Raw genomic sequence first — 9,855 nt, 5'->3', positions numbered from 1 at the left:
CTTCGATTTTGTGTGCCTGATGATTTGTGGATTGGTTTCTTATCTTGAAATTCCTTATTTGTATCTTTAAAAACTTGAGAGTAAATGAATTAAAAACAAATAAATGATTGAAGAAAACCCTGAGAGTTAATTTTTGGTCACTGATTCTGTGTGGCTCCAAATGCGTCCTTTCCCCTAGAGGATACTGTTCTTTCTTTCTCCGGTTCCCCAGTTCAGACTCAGTTTCCCTTTCTTGTAAAGATTGTTCTCAGTAGCTCATATTCTCCCCTGACTCCCCCTTTTTGACAGAGGTTAGCCCTAGTGCTCAGGCTAGCCTTGAACTTGTGATCTTCTCGCTTCTGATTCCAACTTCTAGGATTACAGGGGAATGCCAGGGCATCTATTAATGATTCTTATTCCCATTCTCATCATTTCATTTCTGTTCTGTTTTTTACTTTTCTGAGAGACATCTCAGAATGATCCAAACACTGATTTAATTTTCTTTTTTCTTTTTGTTTTTTCAAGACAGGGTTTCTCTGTATAGCCCTGGCTGTCCCGGAACTCACTCTGTAGACCAGGCTGGCCTCAAACTCAGAAATCTGCCTGTCTCTGCCTCCCAAGTGCTGGGATTAAAGGCATGCACTACCACTGCTTGGCCCAATTTAGTTTTCTACTCTGTTAATTCTACTCTGCAATCTTTTCAACTCTTTTTTAAAAAAGATTACTTTTTTAGGCTTATTTATTTTATATGTATGAATGTTTTGTTCAAGTGTATATGTGTATGTCATGCATGCTTGGTGTTTGTAGAAATTAGAAGAGGGCACTAGATCCCCTGAAACTGGAATTATGGATGGTTGTAAGTCACTGTGTCAGTTCTAAGATACAACCCCAGCTCTTCTGCAAGAACAAATACTATTAACCACAGAGACATCTTCAGACTCTTCTTTTTTTAAAATTATGATTTATATTTATTTATTTTATTTTTATGTATATGTGTACACTGTCGCTGTCTTCAGACACACCAGAAGAGGCTATCAGATCCCATTACAGATGGTTGTGAGCCACCATGTGGTTGCTGGCAATTGAACTCAGGACCTCTGGAAGAGCAGTCAGTGAGTGCTTTTAGCCGCTGAGCCATCTCTCCAGCCCCAGCCTCTTCTTTTCAACTCTTGTTACCACAGCTCCGTTACAACATTCCTTCCTGATTGTATCATTTTTTTAGTCTCCCTACACCTCAGCCAGACTTGTTTCCAGTACAGACAATTCATCCCCTTGTCCCCTTAGAGCATGTTCGAGAGACACAAGGGGGCACCTCCTTCCTTTGCTGGCTGGGTTGAATAGTTTAGAGATGGACGTTTGAAAGAAGAGGCAACATCTTTCAGGAATCCAAGGAAAGGCACTGAGTAAGTCTGATACATTGTTTCATACAATTCATTCTAAAAAAACGGATACACCAGAAACAGAATTATACATATAAAGGGGTCTCACGTAATGCAACATTGTGTAGTGCTTAAATCAACTGAAACATTTCTATCTCCTCAAGCATTATCTTTTATTGGAAATATTTGAAGTCATTTCTTGCTCTTATAGTACTCATCATTACCTACATACAGTCTCCTGTCCCTCAGTAGCACAGCAGGGTGTCTTGGTCTTGTCTAAGTGTAACTTAGTACCACTGCTTGACCTTCCCCTAGCCTCTCTGCATCTTTCCTTACCCCTCTACTTTCCCCAGCTTCTAGTAACTACCACTCTGTTCTTGAAAATGTCACTATTATTTCCTCAGATGAAGGGATGAGATGAGAGCTATACCCAAGCTATGCAAATACATGGCTTGGATTGGGCCCAGGGTTGGTTGTTTTTTTTTTTTTTTTCTGTTCTAAGTATCCCTAGGCCTAGGCCTGGAAGCTCCTAGCCTCTGTACAATCTAATCTTCCAAGTTGACTGATTCAGTCTGGCTTCTCTTGGCTCCTGACTGAGTTGTTCTGCTTGAGCTCATACTAAATTTGGCAATGTGTTTTAATCTTACGGCTTCTTCTCATTCTTTGAGAAGAAGAATTCTGTCTTCACTGTGTCAAGCTTGTTCTCTTTGCAACCTGTCTCTGTAAAGCTGTCCACATCCACCATACGTACAGCACATCACCACACCACTCCTCTCACTGTGTGCCGCTCTTTAGTATCCTTTCCTTCCTGTCTGTTCTCGTGTGAGTTGGGTGTGTCCTATCTCTGACTCATTCTGTCAAACCTTTCTCTGAATTGTCACTTTGTCTGCCACTCAATTAGATGTCATTTTCATACACTGGTGCTTCCTTCTCCAAACTAACTTTATCTTTTGTGTTGGGGATTAAAGGTGTGTACTAAGGGCATGTCTGTATTCTAGTCAGATCACATAGATCTAGAAAGTCTTGGGATGTGATCCCTTGCCAGAGCAGCCATGTAGCTGAGTTAAAATTCCCCTACAATTCTCATCTTCCATGAGGTCAGTTTGTTTAGATGCAACATGTCTTGTGAGGCCATATACACTTGTCTTTTTGTGTCTGTCTTATTTCACTTAGTGAGCTCCAGTTCTGCCCATGTTGCCACAAGCAACAGGATTTCCTTCTTGTTATATGTTTTATAGTATCCTATTTTGCATCTGTACACATTGTCTGTCTGTCTCTCTGTCTGTGGTGTATGTATGTCTATGTTTGCATGTGTATATGTACAACAGGTGTATGTATAGAGGCTGGGGGTTGATGTTGACTGTCTTGCTCAACTGTGCCCACTCTATTTTCTGAGACAGGGACTCTCACTGAACCTGAAATTCACTGCTTTGGCATGACTAGCTGACCAGCAATCCTCAAGGATCATTTTGGCTTAGCTCCTGAGGCCTCCCCAGGATTACAGGTGTGCACCTCGATACCTAGATTTTAGAATGTAGATGCTGAGGCTAGAGCTCAGGCCCTCATGTGTGCACAGCTCACCCATTATGGACAGAGTCATCTCTCTAGCTCTGAGGATCTCTTTTTGCACTAATGTACCCCTTCCCCTCAGTGCACAAAGGCTCCCCTTTCTCTCAAATCTTTGAGAAGACTTGTTACCTTTAGTCATTTTTGTTGTTGCTTCTTTTTCTTTTCTTTTTGAGACAGATTTTCCCAGGTAGCTTAAGTGGACCTGGAACTTACAGGATGTAGCCCAGACTGGCTTTGAATTTGTATTTCTCTTTGTCTGTCAGTACTGGATTACAGGCATGTGCCACCACGTGCTGGGTTACAGGCATCTTTAGTCGTTTTTATTTACTTGTTTTTATGTATATGAGTACACTGTAGCTGTACAGATGGCCACTCACTCCGGCCCCCCTCGCTCCAGCGTAATACACTGTAGCTGTCTTCAGGCACACCAGAAGAGGGCGTCTGATCTCATTACAGGTGGTTGTAAGCCACTATGTGGTTGCTGGGATCCGAACTCAGGACCTTCAGAAGAGCAGTCAGTGCTTTTACCCGCTGAGCCATCTCACCAGCCCATCTTTAGTCGTTTTTATAATCTCCGTCCTTACTGGGATGAGGTGGGATCTGATTATAGTTTTCATGTACATTTTCCTGATGACTAGAGATGTTGAACATGTTGCATATCTCTCTGGGCCTCCCCTCATTAGATAGGCAGGGAATTGACTTAATTGTTTTAGTGGGCTTGAAAAGGAAAATAAAAGTCCAGCACAAGCTTGCCTACATAAGCCTGGGATTGAAAGAGTTAAATCAAAGCAGAGGCAAGTGGCCAGGGACTGACAGGTCAGGAAGACATAAACCATAGAGATAGGGTAAAAATGCAAGGACATATCCACGGCCCAGGCCTGCAAGGACGTGCCGGGGCGGACATTTGACTAATGGGCCACCTGGTCCTCTTAGCACTCCCCTTCTAGGAATTTTCAACTCTAACTACATTTAAAATAGCCAATCATGTATAGCCACACCAATTCCTTTATTTCTCCAGACCTTTTTCCTATAAAAACCCCTAACCCTTGGGCCTCGTGGTTGATTCCTGGTCTCCTGTGTGAGATTGGGGGTCGAACCGGAGCTCTGAAATAAAAATGCCTCATGTTTTTTACATCAAGATGGCCTGTCATGTTCTTTGGGTGCATGTCTCCCAGGACTTGAGCGGGAACTCCCTACGGGGTCTTTCAGGCTCTTCTATTTTGTGTTGGTGTGGGGTCTTACAAGAACTGTAGGCCTTTAATCATTGTGGAGCGCTCCCTCTGCACCCGATTATCTGTGGGCCTGCCTGGGTAGGAGCTTTAGATCCAAAGTTCTGCTGTGCTGGCGTGGAGCTCTGGCCTAAGCAGTCAGAGATCTCAGCATTTCTTTGCTGACTCCAGGCATGGCCAAGGAGAGGGCTTAGTGCCAGGGAGAGGGCTTAGTACCAGGGAGAGGGCTTAGCGTGTATTCACTGGCCTCGGGAGCCCCTGTTGGTTCCTGAAGCCTTTTCTCAGTCTAAGGAAATACACTGACACTTCCTCCCGGTTCCCACAGAGATTCTTTTCTCCCTCAGGACATTTGGCAAATCTCCTAAGTGCCTTAGGCTTTGGAGCCACCATCAGGACAGGAAGCCCTGCAGCGGTCCCTGCTTTGTATCCTGTCACAACCCACAAGAAGAAGTGCTGGAGTCTGCTCCTGCTTGAGGCTGCACAGAGGGGATCTTTTTTTTTTTTTTTTTTTTTTTTTTTTTTTTTTTTTTTTTTTTTTGGTTTTTTGAGACAGGGTTTCTCTGTGTAGTCCTGGCTGTACTGGAACTCACTCTGTAGGCCTCTAATTCAGAAATCCACCTGCCTCTGCCTCCCAAGTGCTGGGATTAAAGGCATGCGCCACCACAACCCGTCTCCTTCCCATCATTCTTTAACCCTAAGAACTGCCAGTCTACTTTTGGTCCCTGTGAATGTGGTCACAGTATGGGTACTTAACACAGGTCAAATCATATGGAGTGTATCCTGTTTTGACTGTCTTGTTTCACTTAGCATAATGTCCTCAAGGTTCATCTTGTGGCATTTCCCTTCCTTTTATATTTTTGGTTGTGAGTCTAGCCTTTAGCGGCTGAGCCATCTCTCCAGCCCACTTCCCTTCCTTTTAAGACTGACTAACATCCCATTGTGTGTGTATATATATTCTATAGTCTTGGCTGGTCTTCAGTGGAGCCAGGATGACCTTAAACGTGAGGGTGGAAGGACTGTAAGGAACTGATTTGCTTGATTAAGAGACTGAGATGTCCCAAAGTGTCCTGATCCTGAGACCCAAGAGGCCCAATGTGTAGTTTTACATCAAGTCGTAAGGGCCAAGGATCAGAAGAGAGGATGGTATCCGCTCCATCCTGAAGGCAGTAAGAAGGCCAGCGTTTCCGTCTGAGCCTGAGTTCCAGAAAAGCTTGGCCTCTCATGCAGCCTTTCCTGTCATATTAACTTTTTAGTGATGGGAAGAGGATCACTCATAATGCAGGGAAAGAAGGCGGCTGTAATGTTTGCCTGAATGGCTTGGGGAAGCTAAAAGTGTAAAACTAGTCCCCACAATGATAACACGTTGAGTGTAGGCAGCTAAAAGAGCTTTGTGGCATGGAAATTCCTCATGAGGTTAGACACTGTGAGCCCCAGAGCCAGGCCTGGCTTGCATGCTAAGGTGTTTCCTTTTCCCCTTCTGTGCATGAAAGAACTTTAGTTTGATTTTCATAGAACATGAGCTTCAAGAAATGAATTCTTTTAAAGATTTATTTTTATTTTACATGTATGAGCAGTTCCCCTGCATATATATGCAAGTGCATGCAGTGCCTGAAGAGGCCAGAGGACAGTGCCAGAGCCCCTCAAACTGATGTTATAGATGGTTGTGAGCACCATGTGGGTGCTGGGAACTGAACCTGGGTCCTCTTCAAGAATAACAAATACTCTTGACCACTGAGCCATCTCTCCACCCCCAGAACCTGAGCTTTTTAATGGTACTGACTTCAATGAGTCTGCCAAAATTAAGGTAAGTTAGTTCATTTATATAAAAAAGTTAATCAATACACACACACACACACACACACACACACACACACATTTTAAATTACTGTCAGAGACATGTAGTATCTATGCCCACATAACATTTTTATTGATTTTCTGGGAGTTTCACATCATGCACCCCAATCACAATCCCTTCCCAGGGATTTCATGCTGCCCCCACCTTGTGACCTCCCCACCAAAAGAAGTAAAAGATAAAAACAGTAAAAAAAGAGAAAGTCTCCTTTGTGTTATTTATTTACTCACAGAGCATGGTCAGATTCTTAGGGTCTGCCCTTGAGGCAGAACTGAGTCCTGCTCCCGCACCTCTGCCAGAAGTTATTGATTGTAGAGGGCTACTCTTTGGCATCTCCACTACCCTTAAAAAAAGATTTATCTATCTATTTTATGTATATGAGTGCTCTATCTGCTTGCCAGAAGAGAATATCAGATCCCATGACAGACTGTTGTGAGCCACCATGTGGTTGCTGGGAATTGAACTCAGGACCTTTGGAAGAGCTACCAGTGCTCTTAACCACTGAGCCATCTCTCCATGCTCTCATTACACTTTCTAAGAGTTCTCTTTGGTTGCTTCCTATCTAGGCTGTTACTTTTTGGAGGAGAGGGTTGAGGTGAGGTTAGGGACTGTCACAGAAGTCTTCCAGGTCTCTCCTTCTCAACTGTGCATCTTCAGTCATCAATTCCATGGCAAAAGTAGCCTCCTTGCTCTTCACAGTCAGCAGGAGCCCAGATCATGGACTCCACTTGGTTTTTGGCGACATCGCCAATCACAATCATGGCCCCCTGCTGCAGCAGGACCACTGACCCAGACAAGGCTCTCAGAAGCTACCCCAGGACCATGGATATCAATGTGGCCTCAGGTGTCAGTGTAGGCCATCCACATCAATATGGCCCCCGGCAGCAGCACTACAGACATTGACATGGCTTCAGCCTGCAGCACATACCACAGACACCTGAATGATTTTCAATGATAACATAGGTCAAGAATATCAACACAAACCTCTGCTGCAGCAGGACCACCAATCCAGACATGGCCCCCAGTGGCAGCATGGGCTCAGATATCACCATAGCCTCAGGTAGCATCACAGGCCACTCATGTATGTATATGTATATATATGTGTATGTATATGTGTATATATGTATATGTATGTGTATGTGCATGTATATATGTTTATGTATGGGTATGTACATGTGTATGTGCATGTCTGTATATGTATGTATGTGTATGTGTATGTATATGTGTATATATATATATGTATATGTATGTACATGTGCATGTGTATATGTTTATGTATGTGTATGTGCATGTGCATATGCATATGTATGTGCATATATGTGTATGTGCATGTGTCTGTATATGTATGTATATGTATGTGTATGTGCATGTGTATATGCATGTGCATGTGTGTATATGTATATGTATGTGCATGTGTATGTGTCTGTATATGTGTGTATATGTATATGTATATGTACATGTGCATGTATATGTGTCTGTATATGTCTGTATATGTATGTGTATGTGCATGTGTGTATGCATGTGCATGTATGTATATATATATATATGTATATGTATGTATATACATATTTAGTGAAGCCAGCATGATTGAGGAAAGGCTATGAAGAATGAAGAATGGACAAGGGTGCTAGACTGTGATGGAACACTGTCCACAGAGGAAGGGAGATTATACAGTTCGCTAGGCACAGGAGGTGACGGGGTGTCTTAGGGTTTTTTTTTTGTTTGTTTGTTTTGTTTTTCGAGACAGGGTTTCTCTGAGTAGCCCTGGCTGTCCTGGAACTCACTCTGTAGACCAGGCTGGCCTTGAACTCAGAAATCCACCTGCCTCTGCCTCCCATGTGCTGGGATTAAAGGCATGTGCCACCATCTCCTGGTGTGTCTTAGGGTTTTAACTGCTGTGAACAGACACCATGACCAAGACAAGTCTTATAAAGAACAACATTTAATCTGGGCTGGCTTATAGGTTCAGAGGTTCAGTCCATTATCATCAAGGTGGGAGCATGGTAGCATCTAGGCAGGCATGGTGCAGGAGGAGCTGAGAGTTCTACATCTTCATCTGAAGGCTACTAACAGAATACTGACTTCCAGGCAGCTAGGGTGAGGGTCTTAAATCCATGCCCACAGTGGCACACCTACTCCAACAGGGCCACACCTTCTAATAGTGCCACTCTCTGGGCTGAGCATATACAAACCATAACATGGAGGAACAGTCTATAGAGAAGGCCTTGAAGTATGGGAGAGGCTGAAGTATCAAGATGGAGTGAGGAATCCAGTGTGACTGGTTTGGGGGCACATAATACAGAGTAGAGGGAACTGTGGCCAGCATCCCCAGAGGGGCGGGGCCCTTTCACTTCTGCCCAGGAAGCTTGGCCTCTCTTTTGCTGGACGGTGGTTCTCTACTATTAGTGGTTACAAAAATCACCTGGGGACCTCATTAAAAATGGGGACCCCTACGACTTCTCTCCAAGGAGACGGATGCTGCTGGAGATGACAGCGTAATGAGCTCCCCAGTCGATTCTGGTGTGGTTGGCTCCCAGAAGCCATCACCGCTAAGGGATATGAGTGCTTTAAGCAGAAGGAATGACATGACCCAATTTATTTTTTTGGGGGGGGGAAGAGAAGCCAGGCAACCGTAGAGGGTGGACTGGTTTTACTAGCAGAGGAAAAAATGTAAGAGGTTTCTTCAGACATCCTGGTGAGAAGTTCTGAAGACTGAAGCCCAAGCTTGAGGGGAGAAGGGCTGCGTCTGAGTTAGAGAGGGTGGAACGCAGAGTTGATGGGGGTGGGAAAAGACTGAGAGGAATAGAGGCTTATTCTCAAGTATCTAGCTCCGGAGAATGGGGGGCTGGCGATGCCTGGTACTTGGTAGTCATCAGTTGAATGGATGAGTGAGGAAATACAGGTCAGAAAGCAAGCAGGGTGGGTGGGAGCAAGGAAGATCCCATGTTGGGTGTATACACATGAAGCCAATGCAAAAGTACCTCTCTGCTGTTTGAGGATAGTTCTCCTAGGGTTGGAGGTACGGACCTGGCCATTGCCAGTAGAAACAGAGTCCTGCGGAAATGGAGTCTGCCAGTCTTACTCTCCACACTAGAAGGCAAAACCATGAAAGGGAAGAAAAGCTGAGAGGGCAAATCACTTGGGGTATTCAAGGGACTCCGCCACCCTTTTGCTTTTTGTTTGTGATGTTGGAGATGGAGTCGGGGCTTTGCACACGCCAGGCAAGTACACTATGACTGAGCTACACCAAAAGCCTAGTTTCCGAATTAGATGCAAATTAAAACTGCTTGGAGATTTTCTCTTACCCCAGTCAGAATAGCTTAAATCAATGACCACAAATGCTGGCAAGGATGTGGAAAAAGGAAAACGTATTCCCTGTTGTTGGGGGTGCAAACAGTATTCGCACCTACTGTGGAAATCAGTGTGGGAGTTCCTCTGGAAACTCGAGCTAGATCTGAGCAGCTATACCACTCTTGAGCATCGACCTAAAGTGGACTCTGCTACAGAGGTACCTGCTCAGCCGTACTCTGTGCTTTTCTATTCTTCCTTTTATTAAAACAAAACAAAACAAAACAAATCTCCTGTCAAACTCCTTTGCTAAGCCAGTTTCCCCTCTGTCCTAACAAGTGTTTATTTTTTTGGATATTTGCTTTTCTGAGTTATTTGTATAGTCTAGATTTCAGCTCCTATCAGCTGTAGAGCTGGGAACGATTTTTTTTTCCATTCTGTAGTCTGCTTCAAATGATGGTGTGCAGAAGCAAAAAAGTTTCACTAGGTCCCACTTATCAATTGTTCATCTTAGAGCCTGCTTTCCCAGTGTCCTGCTTAGGAGAAATCGGAAGTATAA

Source organism: Mastomys coucha, unplaced genomic scaffold, assembly GCF_008632895.1.
Source record: "Mastomys coucha isolate ucsf_1 unplaced genomic scaffold, UCSF_Mcou_1 pScaffold18, whole genome shotgun sequence".
Taxonomy (NCBI): Eukaryota; Metazoa; Chordata; class Mammalia; order Rodentia; family Muridae; genus Mastomys; species Mastomys coucha.
Note: the sequence above shows the minus strand (reverse complement) of the source record.